Source organism: Mycteria americana, chromosome 4, assembly GCF_035582795.1.
Source record: "Mycteria americana isolate JAX WOST 10 ecotype Jacksonville Zoo and Gardens chromosome 4, USCA_MyAme_1.0, whole genome shotgun sequence".
Classification (NCBI taxonomy): domain Eukaryota; kingdom Metazoa; phylum Chordata; class Aves; order Ciconiiformes; family Ciconiidae; genus Mycteria; species Mycteria americana.
Window position 1 is genome coordinate 79,028,985 of NC_134368.1, and position 13,743 is coordinate 79,042,727.

Consider the following 13,743-nt stretch of genomic DNA (forward strand, 5'->3'; position numbering starts at 1 on the left):
CTCTAACTTTCTCAGCTCCCGAGTACTTTTGTTTCCCCTCTAATGCCACGCCACCTACTGGTAGTATTATATAAAGCACATAGTGGTGGTAAAATCTTCTAAGAAATTTTCCAGAGTGAATCTCTGTTTCCCTGAACAATCCCAGAGAAGCAAAACGAAGCAATGGGTGTAAGAGTCAGTAGGGTCGGGAATGCAAAGCCAATGTAAAGTTTGAATTTAGCTCTAGGGTTTCATGAGTTTTCTTCATGAGGGTTTCGTACATAAATGTTGAGGGCAGCAGCAGTCAAATATTGTTTCTAAAACATATAAAGGACCAGAATGCGAAAGCCTCATTGGAAAATGCAGATAGAGATGCCTGCAGAGGTGAACGAGCCCAAATCTTTCTGGCAAAAGAGGAAGAAAAAATTCCATTCCATGTATTTTTTCTAAGCATATGTAATGCAATACACATTCTTCTGGTCAAAACTATAACCTTCATGTAATTAATATAAGTACAGTCATATGAGGCTCTTTCTACGAAAGAAAACAACCTCAGTTAAAAGCATTCTTCTTAAACATGCTATTTCTGGAGCTAACCATAGTTTTATATGCAGAACTTTGGAAGTTTATGCTTGATAGAATCATGGAGTCAGCTCATGTGAAGTAGGATACAAGATGGCTAAAGGTACCTTAACGTCAGGCTTAACTGAATCTTTGATCCTTTGTCCATAAACGAATATGCCTATAGTAGATTCTTCTCTTGACAGAGATCATGTTTTTTCCTGGAAATTACCATAATTTGCTTAGTAGAGTTGAACCTATCTTCCAAGCAACTGGTATCAAATCAGTCTCAAAGCTATTTTATCTAAAGGTGTATAAAGTAACCATTTCACGGATTTAAGATCACTAATAAAGACTATTTAGCAGGTCGCCCTTTCATTATAACCTGAGGGGTCTGATCCAGCTTGAATTGCCCAGACTCTCTTGAGAAAAACAGATCTGTGTTTTCAAACTAGTCTGAACTTAGGTTCAGATGCCTTGGATAGGAAATCTTCTGCAGATTGTTCTGATTTTTGTCCTAGGATGTACTGCAGCCTAAAAATTTTGAAGGCCAAATTACTTTCTTTCATTAGTGCTGGTAGACCTGTGCAGCTACCTTCGGGCTAGTTCACTGTCTCCAGTAGTGTCCCTTTCAAGCCACGACAGCACAATGAAGACCATAGTAGGAATATTTGTAATTGTGACTTGAGAGGATGGCATCAAAGGAGGTCAATGAAGCAAGCATCCCTAAAGGTAGACATAAACAAAGGTTTCTTTTTGTATGTATATTATTTAATAGGTGGAAGGATCTTTTAATACCATGTATTTTGCAGTTGACTGTAAAACTTCTGCAGAGCTTCTAAGGTAAATCACTGTGAGTTACATTAAGAATTGATGTCAGTCTGTGGACACTATGTATGACCCAAGAAGTTATGAATAGGTTGCAGTAGAGATATGGGCTGTATCCTGTTGCCCACTTTCTCCTCTACCAAGAACAGGATTTTGCTCTAAGTTGGCTGTGCTGTCCTGCCTGATAGTCACAGCTCACCTGCTCCTCCTCCTCTGTAACTACCATCGCAAGGGAAAACTGACCCCTTTACATTGTTATCTCCCCTTTTTGCCACAGCTTGCTGTAAGGACAAGATAGGGATAGAAGAGGCAGTCTGAATGAATTTACTTACCTTTACTCAGTCACAACAGACAGTGGATGCAGTTTGTCTCCAAATGAGTATTTCTCCTGTGGCACAGCAACCTGTGTAAGCAAAACTCTTTGTCAAGTTACTCTCGAGATGAGTTTTGAAGGGAAGAATGTCCAATACTAGGCAGTACTAGAAACAAATGGTTTCCAGACAGCATTTTCCTCTGCAGACAATAAAGTAAACTCTGTCTCTGCCCCTTATGTATGTAATTGATTCAAGGTGGCCTGTCTTGGGTAAACACTGAAGGGGGGGGGGGGGGAAGGGAGGGGGGAATTAAAAATGGTTGTTAGAGTGTGTGGAATTTACATGGTAAAAATGAAAATCTGAACATAAGCTTGAAAATATGGCTTTCGCAGCCAGAATGAGAAACTTTTCGAAGAACAACATTGAAAATTATTGAGGCTTCAAGTACATGCTTCAGCATCTTCCTTGTGTCTGTCGCCTTGCTGTGCTAGCTTTGTGCAATGTTACGTTCTTCCAGAAAAAGAGTGTAACAGCTGGTCCCAATTATCTTAACTACAGTGTGACTACACACATAAATGTCCCCCATTTCCATTTAGTTCCATTGCTTAATGAATGAGTTATTAAAGAAAAAAAAGAACCGTGGCGTTTGTACTCTGCTCCACCATTTGTTTCTGTTTACTCACATCAGTGGAGCTCCGTTCACATGATCTCCCTGATCAGAGGCCAGCATATCTGATCAGAGAAGAACGCATTGCAGAATTAAACAGGCACAGTAGAAAAGACTATGTTCGATACAGAAAAACATAAAAAGTTCCTCCTGGAACTAAATGACGTTTTTTTAGTAATGCTACAAATGAGAACGACTATACTAATAAGAATGCCTTTTTTATTTCAGATAAGGGTAACTGGAAATGACCCAACATTTTGGACCCGAGTAACCTTTATCAAAGTCAAAGACTCCTGGCTACAGTGAGTTATTAAGGCAAAACCTGTATGCTCTGTACTGTCCTTGATAAAGGTCACATGAGACTAAATGTCAGACCTTTTCTATCTCTTCACCTTAACTAAAACCACTATTTTATGTACTAAAGCTGTCTCGATTCATTTAGTGTTTTAAGGAATTATTTGGGTCCAGTGTGCCCAGAGGAGTTTTGTGTTAGTTTATAACAAATGAAATGCTGAGTTTGGAACAGGCAGCACCCTGGAGCACCTGCTTCCTGCATTAGACAGTAAAGTCAGGCTGTTCGTCTGCCCCTGTTCGGGACTCACTTTGCCCTTTTAGAAGTCAGGTGAGAACAAAGAAGAAAGCTTGAGGAGAAAGGCATTCAAAAACTACAGGGAGTAGTATGTCATTAATATATAGCCAGTGCTTTTTCAGGCTATCCTCTATAAACAGTTTTCACCAGAGGCCGGTTTCCTCTCACACGTGATGCTCGCAACGGCCCTGCACAGGAACCATTCCTCTCGCCAGACGTGGCCTCCTCTGCCCAGTTGCCCTCACTGGTTTCTTATGAACTTAACTACAGGCTGCTTTGCAACTGAGCTGGAACAGACCGTGCTCAGTTCCCTTAGCCATTGTTTGTCAATAGCTGGGTTGGAGATTTCGGGGAAAACCATGCCTTGGAGTCAGTGAACACATTTGTGTGGCCTCTTTGAGCCAATGCTCAAAATATTTTTCTAAAGAATTTCTTATTGTTTATCTAAATATAAATAATGCACATTATTTAGCATTATCAGTGGCTCTGGCCAGGACACCTCAGCCCATAAAGATGAACAGGTCACAGCCTCAGAAACGGCCAAGATCTGGGTGTTGTCTGTGGAGAGCTGTGGAGATAGGACCTTGTCGGTGTGGGTACAGTAGCAGTCAAAGACTTCCAGCTTCATAACTTGGAAAAGCGCAGTAAATCTTTTAGGGTAGCTCTCTGATGAATGGGTGCTTGGACCATAGTAGGGCCTTGAGGACCACACAAGGTTTTAGGAGGTAAGAGAAGTATATGGTAAGGCTGGCCACCCCCAGGGAAGTAGATGAGGAGCTATGGTTTCCTGCACCAGGTAAGACTTTCAGCTTCAAGTGAATGACAGGGCAAGAGAATTGCAACTGTGGAAAGAGCAGGAAAGGGTAAGTTCTTGTCTGGTTCTACGTTACAAGCTTCCTGCAGCATTTTGCAGTCAGTACGGGGAAGGGAGAGAAGGCTTCACTTTGCTTTGGGCAGGCAAGTTCCTGGTAACACTTATACTCATACCTAAGAAAGATTAATTTTTCATTTTTCCTAATGGCCTCCCCAGTCAGCCCATCCTTTCCTCCCTTTCCCTCTCTTCCCACTGATTCCCTGACTAACTCTGTCCTCAGGAGAGATTCTGTTCAGGCTCGACTGGGGATAGAAGGTTAATGTAGTAATTATTTTGACCAAACTAGCATACTTAATCTGGATTTGCAAGATGTCAGGGTGTCTGTCTTATGCAATTCATTTCATCCGAGCCTGAACTTGGGCTCATTTGCTACCTGACTTTAGGAATGTATCTGGCAGTTCTCTTATTCTGATGTGTGAAGTGAGTTGTCTGTTAAAATCTATAACATAATTGTGAAATATCCATGAATAAAATTTCTAGGTGGGTGTAAACTGTTCCTGAAAGGAACAGTGCAAGCTGCGTTTGAAAATGCTATCCTGAAATAATATTTTATAGATTTATTATAGGGAATAAATAGAACTCTTGTTTGCTTCAAAAAAAGAAAGGGAGGATCACAGCGCAAGCCGTTCACTCAGATCCATCCCTTTCGTTGCTAAATAAGGCAAGCATTTAGAATAGGCTAATAGCACACTCATGGTTTTACACTTTATTTGCATTCACCTACCGTTGAAATAATGGCATATAGAATTGTTTAAAGTCACAACATCTGATAAATCTCATGACTGTACAATACAATGGGAGAAATAAAGGTTACAAGAGCCTGTAATACCCATATTCTAGTATTTTGAGACAAGACAAGATAAAAACTACACCTGCAAATAAATGGACTGCTATTTAAACAATATTTATGCTTTAAGAATATTTTGCTATTTCTTTTGGAGGAACTACTGACCTGTCTAGGTCTAGTTTGGGTGTATCAGCTAAGATAAGAGGTCTGGATGCTTATGTACTATCTGAACAGATTACGCTAGCCAGCTTGTGGGAGGCTTTTTTGTTAGAAAAAATAACATACTACACAAGCTTCCTTTTCCCTCTTGCAACAGGATGTGACCTCCTCCTTTCACTCTCCATGTAAGACAGCCTGTCTAAGGAAAGCAATGAGCCTGGCAACTTGTCACTCATTGGGGTAGAAATCTTGTTTGGGAATTCGGCTGAGATCGTCTAACCCTGAGGCAGAGGCTAGCTGAACCACTGCGAAAACACGTGTTAGGCTTTGTGAATATAAGAGGGGATTTTTGTTACATAAAACAGGTCCGTGGCAGCGTTTTGTGTGATATCAAAGGAAGCTACTATATGACAAGTAACTTGCTCAAAAAAAGAAAAAGAAAAAAAAAAAAAAAGAGAAGGTTATACAAAAGACCTTTGTGTATCTCCCAGGGCAGCTCTGCATCAGGATGCTTCTACTACAGAAAGTTCTTCTGTAATAACACAAGAGAGTGAACATGGATTCTCCTTTAACTATGTGGTTACAAATGTTTTTAAGGCAATTAAAAAATGCCTAAGATTTTACCATTTGCTTGCACTAGTTCTGGCTGGCTGCCTAAAGTTCACAGGAATTCTCAAATCCAAGTGTTTAATAATCTCCTGGGTTGTCTGTTCCATATTTCAAAACACTAAAGCAGCAACACTTCCAGAATTATAAATAACACAATCAGATATCACTGTATGCTTCCTACTTTAGGAACAGATCACCAATGTAGAGAGTATATTTCAATTTACTGCTTTCAAATATGGTATCAAAGATAGCTTCTCACTGTCATCAAGAAGTATATTTACAGAGAAGTTATATTTAATTACGATAAGAAAGATAATTTTTTCCAGGCATATGGTCTGCATTTTAAGGCAAAGTAACAAACTTACTTGCACTTCTGGCTTTTAAGGATGTTTTTTTCAGAAGATCTTACTGGTGACCAGCTTTATTTCTACCAAAGTCAGTAAGTTTTTGTTATTGATTTAAGTCAGTGCAATCAAGTAGTGCTGAATGCTTTTGGAAATTCCACCTATCCTCCAGTGTAATCCAGAGTGTGACTTAAATTATATATTCATTTACTGTCTCCTACTTTCGCTATGACCTAATTTAGTAACTGTTGTTTCACACCTATGCGGTTTTGAGTATTTTTATTTCCATAAGTATTGGCAATAGCTTTAAAGCTCTGACTCTTACTGTCTCTGTCCTGTTCAAAAAATGAGACTTTTGCTCCTAATTCACGTGGGTATTTCATGAATCACCATTTCCCACCCCTCACTGCTCCCTGTTTCAAGAATGTGATCTATTTGCTGAATCCATTTTGGATCCAACTATTCCCATTTTTCAGAAGCATTTTCATCCTGAGCATCAGTTCTTCACGTAACTAAAACTAAATGACAAAATACTTCAAATGTTAAATGCAGGATGGGACAAGCTATATCCTTACTGTCTTAAAGTATAAAAGAATGGTTCATTAGCGTCTGAAATCTTCAGTCGCAAATTCATTCCTGAAGGTAACGCCTTATTCAGCAAGCCTTTAAAATTGTCTAACTGGTGTTTGTATGCTGCGATCCAAAGCGCACTCAGCTCCCCGAAGAGGCTTCTGTGTCCATCAGCGGGGTTTGGATGCGGACCAAAGAACAACGTGCGGTCAGGTAGGAGGCTCTGCCAGAGTGGAACAAGGCTATAGTCTCCAGAACAGGATGAATTGGCCAGTCAGGTCTATAAAGGCTTCTTTAATAATATTACTTTTGGCCAGGTCTCAGTCACCTCTTCTTTCTTCCTTTTTCATAATACTCATTTTGGCAGAGCTCATAAAATTCTTGGCTCTCACACAGATTCTTAAAGTGTCGCATTTAAAAAAGTTTTGAAGCAATGAGCTGCCCAGAAAGGATTAAGATTCTCAATTTTTCTTCAGATGTATATTCAAACTCTGAAACAATTAAACAGGCTGGAGGACAGAAACTAAATAGCAGTGGTGATAACAGGGAAAAGTATCTTCAGATAATACTGTGATCCTGTTCTAAAGAATGCTTCATATGATTTCTGCGTTAAAGGGCATTTATTTTAATGCAATTTAATTTATTTCACTTCATCTATTAAAAATATTTAGAAAGTAATATTGATCGAGAAGGTTAAAGTGTCAGAGTTTTTGTAATTTCAAAGAACTTCCATTGCTGAAATACATACAGATGTAACCGCATATCAAAAAGAAGAAAAGCGCTCTTTTAGGTGCACTTTAATATATAGGGAACAGTGATAGTTTACAGCAAAGGAGATCAGTGTAAATATAGATCCTATTAGATTTTTACTGTTCTACGATGTGTAGAAAACTTGCAGTCCTGTAGTCAGTGGAATATGGGAGATGAAATTCAGACTTCTCCAAAAATAGTGGATTTTTTGTTTTCTGCTGAAAACCATTGAAAAAAAAATTCTTCTTGAAATGTTGACAGTATAATTTGTCAAAGTAGCAGCATATAGATGGACTCTGCATCTGGGCTGTGATTCAGTGGAGTTTTTAAGCACATGCTTAACGACATGCACATCAATAGCTTCTGCTAGACTTTGTTAGGGCCACTCACGTAGTAATACTTAACGGTGCACTAAGTGTTTGACTATTGCAAGGTCAAACATTCATCCACATTTAATGATTTTTGGAAGTCCTTCTCCAGTTTTAAACCTCACAGAATCTTTCGACTTCAAAGATTAAGGCTGTTATGAGCTGGTTCTCATTAATGACTAATCAAATGCCTGTTCCTGAAAGTGTTACCTGCTGTTGTTATTAGGCACAGCGGTAATAGTTCTGTTGGTACTCCAGTATCTGAGCTGGAGAAATATACTAAAAAAAATCTGACATTAAAAAAGAAAGTTCATTATTAACTACCTATTTTTAATATTGGGCTGTGGGACAGATATTGATTTTTATAAAAATGTACCTGTTATTTAAATGTATGGTCTATGTATGACTAGACCTTGACATACTAATAGGCTTTTAAAGTGTATTATTCTGCCATACATTACAAATGGAGTGGCCAATTTTAAATAGTCCCTAAAGTGCCATTCATTTTAACATGTGCAAGAAAGTAATTAAAAATGCAAGATAATAGATGGCTCAGATTTAATGTGTTTGCATTGCATTTAAATTATCTGGAATGCCAAGAACCACAGAACTGTATCCTAGAAGTGTCAATGCAATTTAGTAATTTTTCTGAGCTTACAGATAGGTGGGAAAAAATATCTCTTAAGATTATACGCAATGCAGAAAGTTTTGTTTGCTTTCTTAAAAACTGGGACTCTTTTCACCCTGTGGAGAAATTTAAAGTTTCCTAAAAATTATTTTCCTTAGGCACTCTAATAAAACTGAATGAGACCTCATTCTTTTTTACAGTGTGGGTAGTGCTATCCAGTTGTTGCTCCACAGCTTAGCAATAACTGCATTCAAGGGTGTCGAAACGTAAAACTCTGTTGCTCTTCAGAATCAATGTTGCTCTATAAACATCATCTTTGGGATTTATTTGGATGATTCTCCTAATGAAAGGAGAAAAGGAGGAAATAAGAATGTTTTATTTCCCTTTGTAGCCTTAAATTAGAATTAATAAATACTAAATCAGAGAAAAAGTAGGAAGTAGTATGTGTTTGTGAGTAAAAAGATGTGTGTGTGTAGTGTAACAGTATGACTATAGAATTACATTGGACATTTATTTGCAGATGTAATTCTCAGTTTCTGTAATTGCAAGCTAATTTGTCCTAGGACCTTTTTCATACTTTCATCAAAATCTGTCTTCAAGCAGGAGGATTGTCTTCCACTGCTGATACAGGAATGCTGCTTCAGTATCACACTGTTCTGTTCCTAGAAAACTTTTCTTATTCCTAACCTTACTTGTATTAGTGGCCAGTGAATATCAGTTTTGGTCTTGTGCTAACAGCATGCCATATAGTTAATATCTCTCTGTCTTCTATGATGTTTACCTGCATAGGGAATTTCCTGAGGACAAATGGCTATCGCTGAGTCTCGTACCTATGAATAAGCAAGGTAAGATTTTTTTAATTTTTTTTTTTAGTATTCATAGGTAGTTTCACCATCCAAACTATCCTACAGCCCTTACCTTTTTTAGATGGTAAGACACCTTACTGAATAAGGTCTCTGTTTCAATATGAGTTCATCTTTTTCAACATTTGTGACAAGAAACGTAGAACATTGCAGGCAGGGATGCAGCAGTGTTTCATATGTGACATACGCACTTCCCTGGTTTCGTGGAAGTATCTTTCTTGAGGCAGCAGAACTGCATTCAGCTTTTTTATATCTTCCCCGTACTGGTGGCTTGTTGATAAACATCTGTATCTTTCTGTTATTTCTAGCTGAAAAATTAACAGTATAAAGCAGGAACTATTACTAGTCCCAAACTGCATGACCTTATACTTTCTACTATAGCATTTCATCCCTTTTGTATAACTTCACATCTCAAAATGCTCCTTTTGCCTTGTAGAATACTTCTTGAATTTACAGTGCATCTTGTGTTTGCATCATCAGGAAATTTATCAACATACTTCTACTTTTTCTGTCAAGGTGATTAATGAAAATAATGCATAAGATTGTTCACAAGAGTGATCCTTGGAGAACCGTATCAGAAACATCCCTCTAGCTCCAGCTTTTAATGCAACCTTTGTTATCTCCAGTTCACCCAGTTCCTTACTCATCTTACAATTCTTCTAACTATTCTGCATATTTCCTAAACTGATCTTTTCCTATGTGCCATAGTGCTTAATTCTGCACTGAGATCCAATACTATTTCCTTTTTCTAGAAAATAAGTTTTATAAAAACCTAGTCTGGCCAGTCAGTCTGTAATTTTTTTTTTAAATTTTTATACTACACCCACATTTGTTCATTGTCAGAACATTAGCATATACACCTGTTTTTGTGGTTGCATAATAAAATCATATTGGGATGAATCCAAGATGAGTCAATTGAAGGTCTTCTGGCCAGAGTGCTAGAACAACTATTCCTGAAAACTATGCAGGAGGATTTAATACTTTCCAGAATTATGTGTTCCCAGTTGAATATAGATTAGTTTAAGAATAACAAGAAACTCATATGGCATAGGTTAGAATACCTACGTAGTGTCAAGTCAATGAATTACAGATATCTTGTGTCTCTGATGGCACTTCCTTTTCAACAATGAAAAGTGACTTACACTGATGTCCTCAAATTGACCAGCCAGTGGTCCAAAACATATATTTGTAAATGGTTTTCAGGCAGGAAAGTACATATTTGCAACATTTCTCCTACTCAGTGAATAGGAAAGAAGGACCTGTCTCACTTGTTTGGAAATGACTTGGTCCTGCTTCCAGTGACAAAATTCCAATTGACTTCAACTGGGAGCAAGATTGGATTATATGGTATTTGTAGGAGTAAATTTCTTTATGGTTTCCACATTTTCCTCAGTTATAAATGTAAACCTTCTTCTGTCATAAATACAACTGTTCTTTTTGCTATGTCCAAATCAAAAAGTAAGTCTCCCATTTCTTAAATGAATTCTTCAATTTTATGAGCTGGTTCTCCTGCTTCAAAATCTGGGTATCTTTTCTGGGTTTTGGTATTCTGTAGAGATGGGAAAGAAAGCTCCAAGAACAGTTAGTTACTACCCCACGAAGACAGCAAAATCCAGAGTGTGCCCTTTCTTTCTCAGTTTCCCTTTCCTTCTGTGAAAAGTTGCTGGAATGCAAGGAATTTTGCATTGTAGGAGTGTCATACTGGAAGTTAGCATCATATCCTTCAGGGCAGCTCAAACCATTTCCTCTCTTCACAGTCTCGTTCTGGGCTACTAATGCTTCCTCAAAATCTGTACGAAATGTATCTGATGTGAAAGTGTTCATCTGGGGACTGGGAAAAATGCTGCAGGGAGGGGGAAGGGAAAGAAGGGTCAAAATATGTTTTTTAAAGTTTCTTACATTTTATTCTCAGAGTCGCATCATAAATAATAGCTTAACATCAAATAGGATGTAGACATTGTGAGATATTGTATGCATTTGAGCTTTGTTCTTTAAGAAAGGGTCTTGAATCAGGAATCAAATGTACAACAATCTTCAGGGATAATCATATACACTGGTAATGAAAACTATTGAGACACTACTGGGTTACTACATGTTGCTCACTGTACATCTTTCTAAAGTAATTTGGTGGAAAAAAGTTGGAAGATGACAGCCAGAGAGGTTGTGGAGTGTCTGTCTGTAGCGATATTCAAAACCTTGACACAGTCCTGGTGACCTGCTCTAGCTGACCCTGCTTGAGCAGAAGTGTTGGACTAGAGGACCTGAGGAGGTCACGTTCAACTTCAATGATTCTATGACACATTATTGGTAACCAATAAATATGACCCTTTCTTGCAAGAAAATGAAGGCTGAATTAAAAAAGCTATTAAATAGCTAACCTCGTAACCTCTTTATCTGGCCAATATCTAAGCTTTCATACCAGTGCGTGTCGATTTCCAAAATCCAAATCTAAATCTGAGCTCAGTATTTTTGCCAGTCTGTGTCGCGTTGTTGGTATTTTTAAGATACTGTCATTTCTGATATTCCACAAGGTCAGACAATATATACTATTTAATGAGCCACCAAGGTTGGTGTGGACTTGAAAAAGACCAAATTTGGTTGTATGGGCTAGCAGATCCAAGTGCTGTTCTCTGCTCTCCGCTTGGTTAAGGATATGCTGTCATTAAATTGAGAGCCTTGGAAGGTCATTTGTCTTTCCTGAGAATGAAAGGTAGAAAAGAAGACATAGTGATTTGAGGCCTACCTGAAGCTGTGTCTAGTAAACATCATAGCGTTGGGGTTCTGGGAACTGGACCAGGGGGTAGGAAAGGGTTTATTTGGTTTGCAGGGTTAGTGAGTGATGGATGAGGAAAAAATGAGATGGCATCTAAAATTTGTCAATCATTTCTGGGGAAAAATAAAACAAACAACCAAACCAAAACAAAAAACCCCCAAACAAAACACCGAACAAAACCTTCTTGGCTTGGTTTTGTTTGTTGGGTTTTTTGCTTTCATTGGTTTTGTTTCAATACTCGGTTGAGTGAGCTTTACTCGGAATCACACCATTAGAACATACTTCAGTATTTCTTTTTTCTACTTAGCCCCTATCTCCTTATGCTCCACCTACTTATTTTCTCCATGCTATTAGCTATCTTTTGGCATAGTCAAGTGCTGTGTATTGAATATCATCTGTCTCAACCTTAGTCAGAAAGAGGGGAATTTTGATCTGAAGGGAGAAGGGGGTTTTGAAGCCAAGTCCTATGGAATCAGTCTCATAAGGGATTTTGAATCCCAGCAAGTCTTTCTTAAATAAAACTTCCACTGATTGCAACAGGAGTTTTCCTTTCATATGCACTGAGAAATGCCTTATACAATTCAAATCTGGTAAATTAACTGCAGCCATATACTATTATCTGACATTATAGGAAGCGCTCAAATATAGCATATTCTTTTACACAGGTTTATTGAATATTTAATTTCATAAAAGAAGCAGAGAGGATTACTGGGCTTTTTGATATACAATTTAAGTTCCTGGAGTGACTCCTACTTCTCTGAATCGACTTCCAAAGAGAGACAGAAATATGCTGAAGTGAGAAGGAGTGCAGTAGGTAAGGCTTAAACTGAGATGCAATTTCAGTTCCAGTTGCCCTGAGGACTCTAAGGGTTAAGATAACTTGGAGAGATCATGTGAATGCATATGCTATATATCTATTTTACATTTGTGACACAGACCCTACTGTATGGTTCAAGGAAATCAATTCACAGCTTTTAGTAAAGTGTCAATGGGGCTAACAGGACTATGTGCAAATTAGCATGTATAAGGTGTCTTCCTCTCTGTTCAACAGTTCATTGTTTACCAGGGACTCTGCCAGCGCTGACATGAAGCCTTGTTACTGAACATGGTTTAAGCATTGTACATTTACAGCAGAGAAAAATAACGTTTTAGGGTGTTTTAATTTTCCGACAAGACTTTTTTAATTAAGGGCATGAGATACAGGAGAAAGTGACGATCATATAGATTGAATGTTGAAAACTCAGCTATTTTTCCATTAGTAGAGCTGTAGCACAGCTCTCTAAACAACCTCAGTGGAAACGAAAGTGGAAACCAAGGCACTTCTCAAATAACACACCTCAGTTCAGCTTTTTTCCCCCTTCCCTTTGCCCAGCCTGTACTTTGACAGATAACTAACTGTGACAAGCACACTCCTGTGGTGTGGAAGTACAGGTCTGAGATTTTGTGAAGGATTATACTTCACCATCTAAACGTTCAAGTCATTAAGGGAGGAAAAGTGACTTTCATTATCATTTCCGTTTTCCTTGCATTAATTCCTATGGGTTTGCAGTAACATTGGCAATGCTTACATCATGCTGTGCTGAGAACAGGCAGTCTTCACAAACTAATCTCTCGCCACCCACATGCAGCTCAGGAACTGCTCAACACTTCCCAGTTCAAAGAACCTTCAGACTTCATTTCCACACTTCTTCTTGAGTTTGGCTTGCTCTATGAGTGCCAAAGTGTGCTTTGACAGTAAGGCAGAATTTGCACTAATTGTCCTCTGGAGTGGTTTGAGGCTACAACGTGAGAGGATGAAAGCTGCAAGACAGACAGAAAACCTAGAAATAGCATTGGTTCTTGAGAAAAAGCAAAGCGTGAAAGAGCAAAGCCACAAGCAGGGACTCAAAGTGCATAGCGAGGCCCTACTGTCTGTGTCTCTAAGTGAAATGGTACAGAGCTTTACCTCAGCTTCTAGAAAAAAATGTACATCTGACCATAAGCTGCAAAGGTGTACACTGGGGAGAGATTGTCAGCAAGCGAGGTCCAGAATCAGGGAAGAGAGAGAAATTAGTTTACTGAGTTAATTAGCAAGCTGAGA

General features: G+C 38.4%; 2 long non-coding RNA genes across 6 annotated transcripts in view; one reads left to right on the forward strand and one right to left on the reverse strand.

Moving 5' to 3' along the window:
* The window catches only part of LOC142409471 (uncharacterized), a 177,801-nt gene that overhangs the window by 98,211 nt on the left and 65,847 nt on the right, over positions 1 to 13,743 (forward strand). The gene's annotated exons all lie outside the window — the stretch shown is intronic.
* LOC142409474 (uncharacterized) overlaps positions 1 to 13,743 on the reverse strand; it is a 47,574-nt gene that overhangs the window by 1,198 nt on the left and 32,633 nt on the right. Inside the window, exon 2 of the long non-coding RNA XR_012775651.1 lies at positions 1,701 to 1,771. This is a non-coding gene — a long non-coding RNA (uncharacterized LOC142409474). The remainder of the gene's footprint in view (positions 1 to 1,700; positions 1,772 to 13,743) is intronic.